The sequence below is a fragment of the Bufo gargarizans genome, chromosome 6, assembly GCF_014858855.1.
Source record: "Bufo gargarizans isolate SCDJY-AF-19 chromosome 6, ASM1485885v1, whole genome shotgun sequence".
In the NCBI taxonomy this organism is placed as follows: domain Eukaryota; kingdom Metazoa; phylum Chordata; class Amphibia; order Anura; family Bufonidae; genus Bufo; species Bufo gargarizans.
The window spans coordinates 349,728,529-349,748,063 of record NC_058085.1 but is presented as its reverse complement, the minus strand read 5'-3'; the positions used below and the strand labels follow the sequence as shown (position 1 = coordinate 349,748,063).

Here is a 19,535-nt window from a genome sequence, read left to right as displayed (position 1 = left end):
GGAATGTTTGGCATTTGGAAGCTCATGAAAACCGGTGCATGATCCGACAACAATATAGAGCCGATAGAAGCCTTAATACAATAAGACAGCAGCGAGGTGGACACAAAGACATAATCTAGTCTTTGGTAATTTTTATGAGCCGGGGAATAGTAAGTGTAATCCTCTTATCCTGGGTGGAGGGCACTCCAACTATCAGTTAGTCCTATATTGGAAATGTTCCTTCTTATAGACCTCAATGCCGCCTGTGAAACCGATGACCTCCCAAGGGAAGAATCCACCACAGGGAATAAAGCCACATTCAGGTTACCGCCAAGAATGGTTGGGCCTTCTGCGAATCCTTGGAGTAGTGCCAGTGTGCCCAACAGTAGAGTTGAGCGAACACCTGGATGTTCGGGTTCGAGAAGTTCGGCCGAACTTCCCGGAAATGTTCGGGTTTGGGATTCGAACCCGACCCGAACTTCGTCCTGAACCCGAACCCCATTGAAGTCAAAGGGGACCTGAACTTTTCGGCACTAAAAAGGCAGTAAAACAGCCCAGGAAAGGGCTAGAGGGCTGCAAAAGGCAGCAACATGTAGGTAAATCCCCTGCAAACAAATGTGGATAGGGAAATGAATAAAAATAAAAATAAAATAAATAAAAATTAACCAATATCAATTGGAGAGAGGTCCCATAGCAGAGAATCTGGCTTCACGTCACCCACCACTGGAACAGTCCATTGTCAGATATTTAGGCCCCGGCACCCAGGCAGAGGAGAGAGGTCCCATAACAGAGAATCTGGCTTCATGTTAGCAGAGAATCTGGCTTCATGTTATCAGAGAATCAGTCTTCATGTCATAGCAGAGAATCAGGCTTCACGTCACCCACCACTGTAACAGTCCATTGTCATATATTTAGGCCCCGGCACCCAGGCAGAGGAGAGAGGTCCCATAACAGAGAATCTGGCTTCATGTCAGCAGAGAATCAGACTTCATGTCATAGCAGAGAATCATGCTTCGCATCACCCACCACTGTAACAGTCCATTGTCATATTTTTAGGCCCAGGCACCCAGGCAGAGGAGAGAGGTCCCATAACAGAGAATCTGGCATTATGTCAGTAGAGAATCAGTCTTCATGTCATAGCAGAGAATCATGCTTCACGTCACTCACCACTGGAACAGTCCATTGTCATATATTTAGGCCCCGGCACCCAGGCAGAGGAGAGAGGTCCCATAACAGAGAATCTGGCTTCATGTCAGCAGAGAATCAGTCTTCATGTCATAGCAGAGAATCATGCTTCACGTCACCCAACACTGGAACAGTCCATTGTCAGATATTTAGGCCCAGGCAGAGGAGAGAGGTCCCATAACAGAGAATCTGGCTTCATGTCAGCAGAGAATCAGTCTTCATGTCATAGCAGAGAATCATGCTTCACGTCACCCAACACTGGAACAGTCCATTGTCAGATATTTAGGCCCAGGCACCCAGGCAGAGGAGAGAGGTCCAGTAACAGAGAATCTGGCTTCATGTCAGCAGAGAATCAGTCTTCATGCCATAGCAGAGAGTCATGGTTCACGTCACCCAACACTGGAACAGTCCATTGTCAGATATTTAGGCCCAGGCACCCAGGCAGAGGAGAGAGGTCCCATAACAGAGAATCTGGCTTCATGTCAGCAGAGAATCAGTCTTCATGTCATAGCAGAGAATCATGCTTCACGTCACCCAACATTGGAACAGTCAATTGTCATATATTTAGGCCCCGGCACCCAGACAGAGGAGAGGTTCATTCAACTTTGGGTTGCCCCACAATATAATGGTAAAATGAAAATAAAAATAGGATTGAATGAGGAAGTGCCCTGGAGTACAATAATATATGGTTAAGGGGAGGTAGTTAATGTCTAATCTGCACAAGGGATGCACAGGTCCTGTGGGATCCATGCCTGGTTCATTTTTATGAACGTCAGCTTGTCCACATTGGCTGTAGACAGGCGGCTGCGTTTGTCTGTAATGACGCCCCCTGCCATGCTGAATACACGTTCAGACAAAACGCTGGCCGCCGGGCAGGCCAGCACCTCCAAGGCATAAAAGGCTAGCTCTGGCCACGTGGACAATTTAGAGACCCAGAAGTTGGGGCCGAACCATCAGTCAGTACGTGGAGGGGTGTGCACACGTACTGTTCCACCATGTTAGTGAAATGTTGCCTCCTGCTAACACGTTGCGTATCAGGTGGTGGTGCAGTTAGCTGTGGCGTGCTGACAAAACTTTTCCACATCTCTGCCATGCTAACCCTGCCCTCAGAGGAGCTGGCCGTGACACAGCTGCCTTGGCGACCTCTTGCTCCTCCTCTGCCTTCGCCTTGGGCTTCCACTTGTTCCCCTGTGACATTTGGGAATGCTCTCAGTAGCGCGTCTACCAACGTGCGCTTGTACTCGCTCATCTTCCTATCACGCTCCAGTGCAGGAAGTAAGGTGGGCACATTGTCTTTGTACCGTGGATCCAGCAGGGTGGCAACCCAGTAGTCCGCACACGTAAAAATGTGGGCAACTCTGATGTCGTTGCGCAGGCACTGCAGCATGTAGTCGCTCATGTGTGCCAGGCTGCCCAAAGGTAAGGACAGGCTTGTCCTCTGTGGGAGGCGTATCGTCATCGTCCTGCGTTTCCCCCCAGCCACGCACCAGTGATGGGCCCGAGCTGCGTTGGGTGCCACCCCGCTGTGACCATGCTTCATCCTCATCCTCCTCCACCTCCTCCTCATCCGTGTCCTCCTCGTCCTCCAGTAGTGGGCCCTGGCTGGCCACATTTGTACCTGGCCTCTGCTGTTGCAAAAAACCTCCCTCTGAGTCACTTCGAAGAGACTGGCCTGAAAGTGCTAAAAATGACCCCTCTTCCTCCTCCTCCTCCTCCTGGGCCACCTCCTCTTCCATCATCGCCCTAAGTGTTTTCTCAAGGAGACATAGAAGTGGTATTGTAACGCTGATAACGGCGTCATCACCACTGGCCATGTTGGTGGAGTACTCGAAACAGCGCAACAGGGCACACAGGTCTTGCATGGAGGCCCAGTCATTGGTGGTGAAGTGGTGCTGTTCCGCAGTGCGACTGACCCGTGCGTGCTGCAGCTGAAACTCCACTATGGCCTGCTGCTGCTCGCACAGTCTGTCCAGCATGTGCAAGGTGGAGTTCCACCTGGTGGGCACGTCGCATATGAGGCGGTGAGTGGGAAGGCCGAAGTTACGCTGTAGCGCAGACAGGCGAGCAGTGGCAGGATGTGAACGCCGGAAGCGCGAACAGACGGCCCGCACTTTATGCAGCAGCTCTGACATGTCGGGGTAGTTGTGAATGGACTTCTGCACCACCAAATTCAGCACATGCGCCAAGCAAGGGATATGCGTCAAACCGGCTAGTCCCAGAGCTGCAACGAGATTTCGCCCATTATCTCACACCACCAGGCCGGGCTTGAGGCTCACCGGCAGCAACCACTCGTCGGTCTGTTGTTCTATACCCCGCCACAACTCCTGTGTGGTGTGGGGCCTGTCCCCCAAACATATGAGTTTCAGAATGGCCTGCTGACGTTTTACCCCGGGCTGTGCTGAAGTTGGTGGTGAATGTGTGTGGCTGACAGGATGAGCAGGTGGAAGAAGAGGAGGAGGAAACCAAGTAGGAGGAGGAGGCAACAGGAGGCAAAGAATGTTGCCCTGCAATCCTTGGCGGCGGAAGGACGTGCGCCAAAGAGCTCTCCGCCTGGGGCCCAGCCGCCACTACATTTACCCAGTGTGCAGTTAGGGAGATATAGTGTCCCTGGCCGTGCTTACTGGTCCACGTATCTGTGGTTAGGTGGACTTTGCCACAGATGGCGTTGCGCAGTGCACACTTGATTTTATCGGATACTTGGTTGTGCAGGGAAGGCACGGCTCTCTTGGAGATGTAGTGTCGGCTGGGAACAACATACTGTGGGACAGCAAGCGACATGAGCTGTTTGAAGCTGTCTGTGTCCACCAGCCTAAATGACAGCATTTCATAGGCCAGTAGTTTAGAAATGCTGGCATTCAGGGCCAGGGATCGAGGGTGGCTAGGTGGGAATTTACGATTTCTCTCAAATGTTTGTGAGATGGAGAGCTGAATGCTGGCGTGTGACATGGTTGAGATGCTTGGTGACGGAGGTGGTGGTGTTGGTGGTACATCCTCTGTTTGCTGGGCGTCAGGTGCCAAAGTTCCTCCAGAGGCGGAGGAAGAGGCCGAGGCGGCAGCAGCAGAAGAGCCCGAGGCGGCAGCAGCAGAAGAGGTAGCAGGGGGAGCCTGAGTGACTTCCTTGTTTTTAAGGTGTTTACTCCACTGCAGTTCATGCTTTGCATGCAGGTGCCTAGTCATGCAGGTTGTGCTAAGGTTCAGAACGTTAATGCCTCGCTTCAGGCTCTGATGGCACAGCGTGCAAGCCACTCGGGTCTTGTAGTTAGCACATTGTTTGAAGAAGTGCCATGCCAGGGAACTCCTTGAAGCTGCCTTTGGGGTGCTCGGTCCCAGATGGCGGCGGTCAGTAGCAGGCGGAGTCTCTTGGCGGCGGGTGTTCTGCTTTTGCCCACTGCTCCCTCTTTTGCTATGCTGTTGGCTCGGTCTCACTACTGCCTCTTCCTCCGAACTGTGAAAGTCAGTGGCACGACTGTGGGGTCTAGGACCTCATCGTCCCCTGCATAGTCTTCCACCCAGTCTTGATCCCTGACCTCCTGTTCAGTCTGCACACTGCAGAAAGACGCAGCAGTTGGCATCTGTGTTTCGTCATCATCAGAGACGTGCTGAGGTGGTATTCCCATGTCCTCATCATCAGGAAACATAAGTGGTTGTGCGTCAGTGCATTCTATTTCTTCCACCGCTGGGGAAGGGCTAGGTGGATGCCCTTGGGAAACCCTGCCAGCGGAGTCTTCAAACAGCATAAGAGACTGCTGCATAACTTGAGGCTCAGACAGTTTCCCTGATATGCATGGGGGTGATGTGACAGACTGATGGGCTTGGTTTTCAGGTGCCATCTGTGCGCTTTCTGCAGAAGACTGGGTGGGAGATAATGTGAACGTGCTGGATCCACTGTCGGCCACCCAATTGACTAATGTCTGTACCTGCTCAGGCCTTACCATCCTTAGAACGGCATTGGGCCCCACCAAATATCGCTGTAAATTATGGCGGCTACTGGGACCTGAGGTAGTTGGTACACTAGAACGTGTGGCTGTGGCAGAACGGCCACGTCCTCTCCCAGCACCAGAGGGTCCATTAACACCACCATGACCATGTCCGCGTCGCTTACTAGATGTTTTCCTCATTGTTACCGTTCACCACAATAAGAAAAATATTATTTGGCCCAATGTATTGAATTCAAATTCAGGCCTTTTTTTACAGACACCTTACACTATCTGGCTATCTATTTAGGTACCGTATTACATTAATACAGGCACAGCAGTAACCACAGATTTAGCTGAATATAAATTTGAGGCCTATTATTTAGGCGCTGGGTGACAGGTATACGTTTACAGACCAAATTAGACTTGGAATTGCACAGTAGCGTGTGTGTGAAGTTATTGAGAATGACCCTATCAGCACCTTGAATCTAATATACCCTTTTAGGGATAGATTTAAAGTAGGCCTGATACAGCATTAACCACTAATTTAGAGAATTGCTAAGTTGGGAATTGTATTTCAACCCAGAACAAAAACTGTGCTTTGACGGACCCAAAATAACTTGATCAGCTACAGCAATAACCACAGATTTAGATGAATATAAATTTGAGGCCTATTATTTAGGCGCTGGGTGACAGGTATACGTTTACGGACAGAATTAGACTTGGATATGCACAGTAGCGTGTGTGTGAAGTTATTGAGAATGACCCTATCAGCACCTTGAATCTAAAATACCCTTTTAGGGATAGATTTAAAGTAGACCTGATACAGCAGAAACCACTAATTTAGGAAATTGCTAAGTTGGGAATTGTATTTCAACCCAGAACAAAAACTGTGCTTTGACGGACACAAAATAACTTGACCAGCTACAGCAATAACCACAGATTTAGCTGAATATAAATTTGAGGCCTATTATTTAGGCGCTGGGTGACAGGTATACGTTTACGGACAGAATTAGACTTGGATATGCACAGTAGCGTGTGTGTGAAGTTATTGAGAATAACCCTATCTGCACCTTGAATCTTATATACACTTTTAGGGATAGATTTAAAGTAGGCCTGATACAGCAGAAACCACTAATTTAGAGAATTGCTAAGTTGGGAATTGTATTTCAACCCAGAACGAAAACTGTGCTTTGACGGACACAAAATAACTTGACCAGCTACAGCAATAACCACAGATTTAGCTGAATATAAATTTGAGGCCTATTATTTAGGTGCTGGGTGACAGGTATACGTTTACAGACAGAATTAGACTTGGATATGCACAGTAGCGTGTGTGTGAAGTTATTGAGAATGACCCTATCAGCACCTTGAATCTAATATACCCTTTTAATGAATAGATTTAAAGTAGCCCTCATACAGCAGAAACCACTAATTTAGGAAATTGCTAAGTTGGGAATTGTATTTCAACCCAGAACAAAACTATATCCTTTGCCAGACAGCAAACAGTATTACAATTGGCTGGCCACAGCTGAAACACCAGATTTAGTGTACTGCTATTTTGGCAATTGTATTTTACCCCTCAATAAAATAGCAAGCACAGCCAAGCCCCTGATGTAGGATATAGCAAAAAAATAACCACACTATTGATGGTTAAATGGACTTGGTGGCAGCTTGCCCCTGATGAAGGATATAGCCAAAAAATAACCACACTATTGATGGTTAAATGGACTTGGTGACAGCTTGCCCCTGATGTAGGATATAGCAAAAAAATAACCACACTATTTATGGTTAAATGGACTTGGTGGCAGCTTGCCCCTGATGTAGGATATAGCCAAAAAAGAACCACACTATTAATGGTTAAATGGACTTGGTGGCAGCTTGTGCTGGCGCACCACAAGACACAAAATGGCCGCCGATCACCCCAGAAAAAAGTGACAGAAAAACGCTCTGGGCAGCCTAAAAACAGTGAGCAATTGAATAGCAGCAGTTCAATCATCCACAGCTGTAGATAGATCACTGACTTAAGTGTTTTGGAGGAGTTAATCACTGCCTAATCTCGCCCTAACAGTCGCAGCTTTAACCTCTCCCTACACTGATCAGAGCAGAGTGACGTGCGGCGCTACGTGACTCCAGCTTAAATAGAGGCTGGGTCACATGCTGCACTGGCCAATCACAGCCATGCCAATAGTAGGCATGGCTGTGACGGCCTCTTGGGGCAAGTAGTATGACGCTTGTTGATTGGCTGCTTTGCAGCCTATCAAAAAGCGCCAAGAAAACGACGAACACCAAACCCGAACCCGGACTTTTACGAAAATGTTCGGGTTCGGGTCCGTGTCACGGACAACCCAAAATTCGGTACGGACACAAACTATACAGTTCGGGTTCGCTCATCCCGAACCACCAGCCAAGCTGCCTGTGCTGTATTCGGAACATAAATGCTCCCAAATGTGTACATTTGTTGTCCTATCCCCCCCTTAATGAAGATATATCTGCCCTCCGTGTCTTCAAGGGTTGAACGCACCTCAAGGGGGACATGTCTATGAATTGCTATGCTAACGCCATTGGAGGCAGAGTGTGGCGAAGTACTATGAAACCACTGATTATACGTCATGTGGTTAAGTCTAGGTACATGATTCGTCCTGAAGTGGGTCTCCTGTAATAGCAGGACTTCTACTTTTTGCTTTCTCATCAAAGCACAGACCTGCCCTATCTTAATGGGTGCGTTCAGCCCCCGCACGTTAAAAGAACATACAGTGGTCACAGCCATTTACTTTTTAGGTTACTCATAATGCTACTAATGGAGGAGATAGATACTAGCCACCTATGTAACCTGAAGTCTTCTCTGTCACAATCAACATAACACAACAATTCAGACATCTGAAAAATCGCACATCCCCTGATAATTACGGTTATTTCGGTCTCATACACAATTTTCACATGTGCGGGTGTTGTCATCAAATAGAGAACTAATGTAAACATTAACATAGCTCCTTTCAGGAGCAACTGGTGGTATTCAAAGGTAATTATAGGAATCGTGGGCGTAGGCTGCCACCTAGAGGATCTAGTGGGGTGGGCAGGCAGCTAATGCAACATAGGAGCAGCAATGGAATATATGACAAGCATCTGTTATAAAGGCTGAAATATCAAAAGGCACATATACCATCAAACCTTAGATCTATACAAATCATGCTCAGTCCTTTTCTTGTGTGGGGCTGCGGGAACGCTGCTTCTCCAGTCTTCTCCTCTGACACTGTGGTCTCCCCCATCTCGCCGGTGTCCAGGGAGTGATCAGTGGCAGAGTTGGAAGTTGCGTCCGCTCTTGGACCAGGTTCCAATCCTCAATCTGTAGATCCGCAATGTCCAATTTGTCATATAAGTCCTACTGAGATCTGCTGGTGACCTAACTGTAACCTTCCTATCCGGGAAGTTGATTAGCAGACCAAAGGGATAAAGCCAACGGTATGTTATCTTAAGATCCCTTAGGATATCCAGCAATGGCTTGGGTGCTTTCCTCTTTCTCAGGGTCATTGGAGAAAGATCTTGGTAAATCAGAATATTAGAGCCTGCAAAGGAGACATGTGAAGCTGATCTGGCCGCCTTGAGCACGTTTTCGTTAGTCTGGAAACTGCTTAGTTTGCAAACAATGTCCCTTGGGGGCTCAGTCTGGCCCGGAGGAGGGCACAGGGCTCTGTGGGCTCTCTCCAGTGTGAAGTCCAAATTTGTCTCCTCCTGCAGAAGGCTTTTAAAGAAATCAATCAGTGTGGGCATAATGGCGTCAGCCTGTATTGACTCTGGAAATCCTCTGAGTCTCAGATTATTTCGCCTGCCCCGATTGTCTTGATCCTCAAGCTGGCTGTATAGAGAGTTCAAGTGGGCCTGTGCATAATCCATGTTGTGAGAAATCGCAGTATTAAAGTCCACTATTGACGCTTGTGCGGTTTCCAGCACTTCCATCCGGTCGCTTTGTTGCTTGAGGTCTTGTTTAAGCTCTTTAAGCTCCAGGACCAGTGGATCCAGTGCCTCCACTAATAGCTGCCTCATGAAGGCTCTAGAGATAGGCAAATCCTCCCTCACAGCAGGGGCTGCCGCTTCACTGCCTTCCTCCTCATCTGAATCGTAAGTTTCAGGCACCTCTGCTCTCGGCGCCATCTTGTCTGTCCGCCTCCCGCTTGGGGGATTCGTTTTCTCGACGAAACGGTCCAAGTCTCCTTTCCCTGACAACGGCTTGCTGGTCCCAGGGGTGTCTTTGGACTTGTCTCTGGTGATTTTTCCCATGTTGGGGCTTTATAAAGTCGCTTTTATGCCTGCACACCGGCGATCCTCTGCAGAGCTCAGCGTGCATTCGGCTCTGCTGCTAGGCTCCGCCCCCAGAAATATGGTGTTTAGAAGGAGTGCCATATTTATGAATCACCTGTTCCCTTAAAAATATATACCTATACATACAGAACTTGAAAATATTTCCAAAAAATATCCCAGAAACGAAATGAGTCAGGACATGGCAAGTTTTTTTTTTTTTTTTTTTTCGAATTTCAACTATTTTTATTAGAGTTTTTTTTAAAGAGAGAGGATTTCGTTAGCCATGCTTTTAATCCAATTTTATATTTTTAGTTCTTTTTTTTTTTTTTTTTTAATTTTAACTTTTTTATTGAGCAATATCACAGATACAGAGATAAAGTGTCATGAAGATATAGCCGACATTAAGTCTCTAGCAAATTACAATCAATTCCTCAATGAGCATTATTTCAGTAGACATTACTTCAATAATGGGGATAGGGGAGAACAACTGGTCACATGGTCACATGTTAATGTGGTACTTTAGGTAGGAGCATACCAACATATGAGTTCACACTCGTTAGGGTAACTTTATTATCTGAGGCGGGTTAACCACGTTTTCTCCAGTAGTCGCGTGTCTGCAACTTAGTGGGTAAGAGGCAGATGCTATCAATCTATCTCGAGAGGCTTATTAATTATCAGAGAGAGTAAGCCCTCAAGATTTCTAGGTCATATATCCTCTAAAGGATTTCCACGCCTTCCATGTCTTGTCAAATTTTTGGTGCGATCTTTCTTCCCAGGAGGAAATCTCCTCAAGTCTATATATCTGATCAATCTTAAGGAACCATTTTTCCATGGTTGGGACCTCGGAAGAGAGCCACAAGGTTGGGATCAGGAGTTTGGCAGCACTTATCAGATATTTAAACAGTTTTAAGTTGGGAGTGGAGAGGTCTATAGGAAAGAGGTTTAAAAGGGCTATTTCGGGAGAAGCAGGATAATTGGTTCCACAAATCCGATTTCCTTGTCTGAAAATTTTCCCCCACCAAGGTAGGATTGTAGGGCACTTCCACCAGATATGTATGTATGTGCCTCTATCCCCAGAGCACCTCCAGCACACGTCCGAGGCCGAAGCAGAATATAGACACGTTTTGTCAGGGGTTTTGTACCACCTTGAAATTATTTTGTAATTGTTCTCTTGGGTCCTCACGCATCTTGATACGATATGTGGGGAGATATAGATTTTTTGGATTTCATTACTTTGGAAGGTTTTGTTCAGATCTTTTTCCCACAAGCGGATAAAGGCAGGGACCAGCAAGGGTGGGGGGTCTCTTAATTTCTTATATAGTTGAGAAATGATTTTACGTGGAGTTTGGGCTTGAGAAATAATGCTCTCGAACCATGTAAAAGGTCTAAGGAGATTGTTTAATCTACCATGTTGGGACATGTAAGCTCTGAGGAAGTATATTAAGTTATATCTCGAGGGGGGCACCTCTAGTAAGTTGTGCATATTGTCAATGGAGATGAGAGAGCCTTCTTGGTATAGGTCTATGTTCCTGACTCCTGACATTCTAACCTTAGTTGGGATACTATCTCTTAGAGCCTGTGGGGCCAAGTCAAAGACATCTTTAACGACAGGGTTGGGGATGGTAAGGGAATGCCATTATAGGATCTCTGCAGGGTATTCCAAGCCTGTAAGGTTGCTCTCATGACCGGCGAGATGTTAGAGCTAGGAGGGGTAGAGGATAATTTACCCAATAGAAAACCTGAAAATGGTGAACCCATTAGGAATTGCTCCATTGCAACCCAAGATTTATGTGGAGGGCATCTCAACCAATCCACTACTCTTGCCAAAAGGACAGCTCTGCCATAAATTTCCGGATCTGGCAATGAGATTCCCCCTTTCTCTTTAGAGTAAGTTAAGGCTCTATATGAGATCCTTGCTCTCTTCCCAGACCAAATAAAGGATCTAAATAGAGAACGAAGGGTATCATAATAGGTAGAGGGTATGGGTATTGGGAGTGTTTGTTGAATATATGTCAGTTTAGGAATTATCAGAGACATTAGTATGTTCTTCCTCCCGAACCATGAAAGGATAGGGATGTCTAATGTCGCCAGGTCGGATTTGATTTTCTGTAAAAGAGGGAGATAGTTCAAGTTGAAAAATTGACCGGGGTCTGTACCAAGTTTAACACCTAAAAATGTTAAATGAGGGAGGACCAGTTAAAGGGCGAATTTTGGGCAAGATGTTTCTTTAAGGTATTGGAGATGCCCGTGGAAATTATGAGTGACTTATTATGATTAATAATAAGTTGGAAAGGGAACCAAAATTTTCTATATGTTTATAGATCTTAGGAAGGGCCATGGATGGGTTGTGGATCATTATTAACATATCATCCGCGAATGCGGCAATTTTGTGATGTTGATCCCCAAGGGTTATACCCTGAATGCCATCGTCCAGTCTAATAAGTTGCAAAAGGGGTTCTAAGGTCAGTACAAATAGGAGGGGAGATAAGGACATGGCAAGTTTTAAAGAGTGTGTGGAACATGACATCAGCAAAATAAAGGATGAGGTGAGATACAAACGGAACAATTTAACAAATGAGGAAGTAAAAGCGCTGAACGAATTACAGAAAGAAAAAGAGATTGTCATTCGCCCTGCCGACAAAGGAGGGTCAATAGTGATACAAGATATGAATAGTTACAACACGGAATGCTTACGGCAATTGTCAGACAATAAAACTTACAAGAAATTGCCTAATGACCCTACGGAACAATTCAGATTGGAATTGATGCGATTGTGTACCAAGGGCAAAGAGATAGGGATTTTAAATGATAATGAATTTAAATTTTTAGCCAAGAAACATCCCCGTATTCCAGTATTTTACTGTTTGCCAAAAGTGCATGAGAATAAGAATAATCCACCTGGACGTCCTATCGTGTCGGGAATTGGATCACTGACTTCAAATTTATCTAAATATATTGACATATTGTTACAACCTAGAGTTAAAAATGTTCCACCACACAAATTATCAAAATTGTTGAAGCATTGAATTTTAATCAACATTGGATAATGGCCACTCTTGACGTACAATCTCTTTATACAATCATCAGACATGAACAAGGCAAGGAAGCAATTATGTCCCAACTACTATCGGAGGGTAGACTTAACCAGACTCAAATAGAATACGTAATCGAGGCAATAAATTTTATTTTAACTCACAATTATTTTAATTTTTTAGGGGACTTTTACCTTCAGATACAAAGGACGGCCATGGGCACCAGGTTCGCCCCCAGCTATGCCAATCTATTTATGGCACAGTGGGAATAACAATACGTTCAGCCCAGGCTGGGGACGGACCTGGTGCTCTGGCAACGATATATTGATGACGTCTTTTTTATTTGGCAGGCGGGAAAGGAGAAATTGGATCAATTTTTATAAGCTATTAACTCCAATGAGTGGAACTTGGTTTTTATGGGCGACACTAGTCAGGAATCAGTGGAGTTTTTAGATATACGAATTTCACATAAAGAGGGCAAATTGCATTGTAACACATTTGTCAAACCCACAGCATGCAATAGCTATATTTTATTCAATAGTTGTCACCTTCCAAGTTGGTTAATAAATATTCCACAAGAACAACTACGTAGAATTAAACATTGGAGACCGAATTTGAAAAAGAAGCAAAAATAATGACCCAACAATTTCTTAAAAAAGAATATCCCACTGAAATTTTAAATACAGCCTTAAATAAGGTCAGAAAGATGAACAGAGAGGAAAAATGCAAAAAGAGACACAGACACAGGGAATACAGGGAATACTGATTTACGTTTAGTTTTACAGTTTAATGGGGATTTTAAGAAGATCCAATTTATTATTAACAAGCATTGGCACCTTTTGAAGAAAGATAAAATGTTAGGAACCCTGGTAAGTCCAAATCCGAAAATCACGTTCACAAAAGCTTCAAATTTAACCCCTTTCCGACCGCAATCTGTATATATACGTGATAGCTGCACATACCCCGTGCAGCTACCACGTATATATACGTTCTGGCAGCTCTTTAATCCAAGCGCTGCAAAGCGCTTGGATTAAAGCTTCTGCCCATGCCCTGTATGCTGTCACAGACAGCATACAGTGCAGTAATGCCGGCAAGGGACCAATCAGAGTGGCCCCTTGCCGGTAATCGATCCGATTGGTTAGTCTGTGCAGACTAACCAATCGGATCGCGGCCTGAAAGCCGATAGTGTTCCTCATGCCCACCCCCCCGATCTGTGCCGCTCTAAGCCCATGGTGCCCCTCTGTGCCCCCCCCCCCACGATCTGTGCCCCACCGATCTGTGCCCTCATCTCCTTCCTGCTCATCTCCTTCCTGGCATGCGATCCGCCCCCACCCCGCCCCATGCATTAATTTTCTAGCCGCCCCTCCTGCCCCATTGTAGTCTGTAGCCCCCGACCCCCCCCTCCCAGCGCTGCCCCCGATTCCCCATTCTGTGTGTGATGGCGGCGGCTCCATTCCTGCGCCGCCATCAGCAGAGAGTGTCAGCTGTATGCTGACACTCTCCTGTAACCCCATAGATGCTGCGGTTGCGGCATCCTTGGGGTTAACAGAGGGAGGGAGCTCCCTCTCTCCACCATCGGGGCTGCAGCGCTGTGATTTGCAAAAGTGTCCGGTTGCCATGGCAAAGGCGTCCAGTGCTGCCACCTACAGGCAATCTGGAAGTATTATACTTTGCAATGCAAGAGCATTGCAAAGTATAGTACAACTATCAGCCCCACTGGATCTTCAAGATCCAAGAGGGAACTGATAAAAAAAAGTTAAAATATTACAAGTAAAAATAAATCAATAAATAAATAAAAAAAGACATTGCCTTTTCCTATGAAAAAATAAAATAAAATACACAAATTAGGTGTCACCGCGTCCGTAACGACCGTCTCTATAAATATATCACATGATGGACCCCGTCCGATAAACACCATAAAAATAAAATAAAAAAAACAGTGCCAAAAAAGCTATTTTTGTCACCTTACATCACAAAAAGTGCAACAGCAAGCGATCAAAAAGGCTTAGTACCAATCAAACTGTCACCTCGTCCCACAAAAAATGATACCTTATTTAAGGCAATCGCCCAAAAAATAAAAAAGCTATGGCTCTCAGACTATAGAAACCTAAAACATCATTTTTTTGGTTTCAGAAATGCTATTATTGTGTAAAACGTAAATAAATAAGAAAAAGTATACATATTAGGTATTGCCACGTCCGTAACGATCTTCTCTATAAAACTATCACATGACCTAACTCCTCAGATGAACGCTGTAAAAATAAATAAATGAAAACTGTTTCCAAAACAGCCAATTTTTGGGTCACCTTGCCCCATAAAGTGTAATAATAAATGATCAAAAAATCCTATGTACCAATAAAAACCTCAACACTTTCTGCAAAAAACGAGCCCCTGCACAAGACGATCGGCAGAAAAATAAAAAACATATGGCGTTCAGAAAACCAATCCAGCACAATCTGCCTTCCAAAAACCCTATGGCATTCCTTTCCTTCTGCGCCCTGCCGTGTGCCCGTACAGCAGTTTACGACCACATGTGGGGTGTTTCTGTAAACCGCGGAATCAGGGTAATAAATATTGAGTTTTGTTTGGCTGTTAACCCTCAATGTGTTAAAGAAATAAAATATATAAAATGGAAAATCTGCCAAAAAAGTGAAATTTTAAAATTTAATCTCCATTTTCCTTTAATTCTTGTGGAACGCCTAAAGGGTTAACAAAGTTTGTAAAATCAGTTCTGAGTAACTTGAGGGGTGTAGTTTCTATAATGGGGCCATTCATGGGGGTTTCCACTATGTAAGCTCCACAAAGGGACTTCAGACCTGAACTGGTCCTTAAAAAGTGGGTTTTGGAAATTTTCTTAAAAATTGTAAGAATTGCTTCTAAACTTCTAAGCCTTCTAACGTCCTAAAAAAATAAAATGACATTTCCAAAATGATGCCAACATAAAGTAGACATATGGGGAATGTTAAGTAATAAATATTTTATTAGGTATCACTTTCTGTTTTAGAAGCAGCGAAATAGAAATTTGGAAAATTGAGAATTTTTCAAAATATTTGGTAAATTTGGGATTTTTTCATAAATAAAGGTGAAATATATTGACTCAAATATATGACTATCATGAAGTACAATGTGTCACGAGAAAACAATCTCAGAATGGCGTAGATAAGTAAAAGTGTTCCAAAGCTATTACCACATAAAGTGACACATGTCAGATTTGTTAATTTTGACCTGGACACTGGGGCATCAATGACCCTTGGTCATGAAAGGGTTAAACACCAAAATAGCACCTACCATACAAAAGAAAAAAGACACGATCTCTTCCATTCAAAATTGGGCAGGTATTCAAGGCTTTTTTCGTTGTGGAAAGTGCAATAATTGCAAGATTACCTCTTTCCCTAAAAAAATAACAGAATTATTGTCATCTACCAACAAATACTGCCATAAGATTAGAGAATATCTCACCTGTAGTACAGGAGATGTTATTTATGTAATTGAGTGCCCATGCAGATATCAATACGTAGGCAGGACCAAGAGATCACTTAAAAAGCGTATCTCGGAACATATTGCAAACATAAAGAAGGGTTTTGAAAACTATTCAGTGTCAAGCCACTTTAAAATAGCACATCAACAAAATCCCTCATGTTTGAAATTCACGGCCATTGACAGAGTACATAGAGATTGGAGAGGTGGAAACGATATTGAAAAGATGTCCCGACTAGAAACTAAATGTATTTTCAAACTGAATACTCTTTTACCACAGGGCTAAAATGCTGAGTTTGAATTGTTTGGTTTCCTATAGATGGGCGCCCCTTGCAGACGATTAACTGGGTAGTTTTTTAAACTCTGCCCAGTTTTTTCTCTGCAATGGGCCCCCATCTACTCCTCAATCAACATCTTACCTATAGAAGAACCCCCTCTGCTATGGCCATATTATATGTTTACTTTTAACATTATGTTCACTGTAACTGATTGTTTAATCATGTATTCACAGTAATCTTAGGTATTCTTTATTGCATGTAACTTATTTGAGAGTTTTTATAGATTTTTATTGAATTTTATTTTAAAAATGCATTAAAACTGCACTGGAACCACAGCGACACCGTTGCGTTTTTTATTTCATAGGATTTGGGACTGATGGAACAATAAGTGTATGGAAGGATTTTGATTTTAGAGATTGCTATGTACCGGATTTTGACATTTTTGAAGTTCAGAAAAATCAATAATATACTTTTCGATGCTTTTTTGTCTAAATATGATCGTACACATGCGATTAAGCACGTCAGCAGGATAACTATTTGCTCGGGTACACGCGAAATTGATATATTCAGATTCTTCACACAGTTTTTTGGAACATTTAAGATTCGGATGATTCATTCCATGACCAGGTTTTCTTATGAACCATTACCCCTATAAAGAAGGGGCCTCAATAGGGGGGACACTAACCACTGATGAAGGGGTCAATTTCTTAAACCCCAAAACGCGTTTGGTACGGACCCCCACGATTGGATTACAGACACATATTTCGGATCGATTTAGGAGAAGCATAATTTATCATTCCATTGATCCGATAACGCCAGCCGCCGGAGGCCTCTTCTGTACTAGGGAAATCTACTTTCAGCGAACCTACGTGGACTTCCGGTGTTGGCGCGGGATCCTCTCGAAGAGTAACAGCCCTCGGGACGGGAGCACCGACACATACAGAAGGTACACCGAGACGAGGGTAGGCGATTTCATCGAAGCCCTCCGGGTAAGATTGAAGTGTCTACGATAACAAGCGATCGCTTTTCGAAATTTACAGCGGGACGCCGCTGTCTCAGGTTAAGTAGCGGGACGCCGCTCTGCATATAGCCAGCATTAACCTGCACCTCAGATTTGAGTCCAATTGATACAAACAATAACTGAAATTAACTGCGTATACCCAGAGCACATTGTACATATAATTTATTGCTGCCAGGTACCTATTGACGGATTACCATTTTTATCTTTATTCCTATTTATTTTACTTATATTGTTGTTTTACGTATGCCTAACATTATTATCTATGCTGCTATATTTATCAATTGTGAACGATTTATTTAACCAACTGTGAACGATTTATTTTAGATATATTAATACATTTCATGTACTATCATCCACTGTTCTCATTGCTATAGAGAGTGCCCCACTGTTTGGGTGTCATCTGTTAGTGGGTGCACCTCACGTTGTTCCCTAGTCACTCTTGTGAGGCATATCTCCTTTTTATTCACCTGTTCCCTTTTACTGACATACTGTCGGTGAGGCCAGGTGCAACTTTTTTTAATACAATAAAAAAAAAATATATATTACAATTTCTTCTGCTAAATGCATTCTGCATTGCCTGGGAATGATTAATGCACAAGTACCAGAATATTGGGTGGGAACGAGGTCCATACTAAGTTTTGCTATGGGGCCCTGTGAGATCTGTGTACACTCTTGCCTGTATGTTGAGAGTGGTGGTCTTACAAGAGGTGGACAACTGTAGGTTGAAAACCTCTCTATGATGGATTTGATTTTCTATGTTTCAGGATCCAGAGAAGAACCTAATCGGACAGTGGCTAAATGTCAGTCTCAGTCAGGGAATTGCTGAGCTCTCCCTCCCTCTCTCTTCGGAGCCTCTGCTAGGAGAATACTCGATCCACGTGAAGGACAAGGTCCATACATTCAGTGTGGAAGAATATGGTAAAAAGGTGTATTCTAAGAAAGTGCCGTAAAATGGCCATAGGCTTTCCTAGCATGTCTATTCTAGTAAATACTTCTACTTTTCATAAGGTATTAATTATGGAGCATAATTTTTATAACACTGCATTGAGTTGGTTCGATGTTATATAAGTCATATAAGTTACAAATGTGTGTTAATAGTTGGGGGTGTGTCCCTGCACATCTGATGCTGTCCAATCAGTGATGCCAGTGTCATACTGTGTAGAGACACACCCCTTTGAAAAGGTGGAAAGGTAACACCCAGTTGTCAATTTATTCATAAATACTCAGAGGGAATAACAGAGGAACAACACAATGGTCTATGAAGAGAAGTTCCATAATTGTTACTACATGGGGAATGCCAGTGTTTACTATAACAGACATGCCAGGAGAGGTGACAATCTCTTCCAATTATTATTTCTGAATTCCTCAGACTTTTCTGATATATGTCTTTGCAGTTCTGCCAAAATTTGAGGTCACCCTTCATTTTCCCAAAGCCGTTGTCATCACTGATGAGAAATGCACATTACAATTGTGTGGCAGGTAATATAAATGTTACCTATCCGACTGTAAATCATTCTGGAATATAATGCAAGACAAATATAGTAACATCATCTACATAGTTACATAGTACAGCTGAAAAAAGACACATGACCATCAAGTTCATCCAAGGTATGGGAGAAGATGGAGATAAAAGCCGGGGGGCGAGGGGGATAAAAAAAAAAATCCTTTCTGATCCCAAATGGTGATCAGACTGGATCAAAACTCTATTCTATACATTTACATAAGTAATATCTAATAACACTAACAGTCCTTTAAAGGGGTACTTTAATATTGATTGCTTATTCGCAGGAGAGGCCATCAATATCCAATCACCACCGATAGTCCGACCCCCTGCACCACCTCCGATCACCACCTACCCTGCAGTAGCTTCAGTACACCGCACCATTTCTGTAGTGGACGGAGCTAGTTACTGCAGCGCTGCTCCTACAGTCGGTAGTGGAGCTACTGGAGTTATTGCAGAACAGCTGATCACTGAGGGTATACGACAGGTATCGGCAACCTTCGGCACTCCAGCTGCCTTAAAACTAAAACTCCCAGCATGCAACATGCTCAGCTATTCTTCTAAATCCCACAAAAGTTAACAGAGCATTCTGGGAGTTGTAGTTTCAGAAAAGCTGGAGTGCCGAAGGTTGTTGATCCCTCGACCTCCACCTCAGGTATCTCGAGAAGGAATAATTGTGTGAACTCTGTAGCCAAGATTGTTAGTCCACATAAGATCATTAAAATCACTGTTACAAGTCACATCTGCATCCACCTGATTCCTTCCACCATCCTTAAGATAGGAACCGCGTACATTGCACCCAGGCCAAAAAATCCTAGGTAGTGACTGGCCTTCATACACATGATCCCC

General features: G+C 44.1%; 1 long non-coding RNA gene across 1 annotated transcript in view; it reads left to right on the top strand.

Moving 5' to 3' along the window:
- The window catches only part of LOC122940148, a 32,368-nt gene extending 14,356 nt beyond the window's left edge, over positions 1–18,012 (top strand). Inside the window, exon 4 of the long non-coding RNA XR_006390250.1 lies at positions 17,950–18,012. This is a non-coding gene — a long non-coding RNA (uncharacterized LOC122940148). The remainder of the gene's footprint in view (positions 1–17,949) is intronic.
- Positions 18,013–19,535: the final 1,523 nt, after the last annotated feature.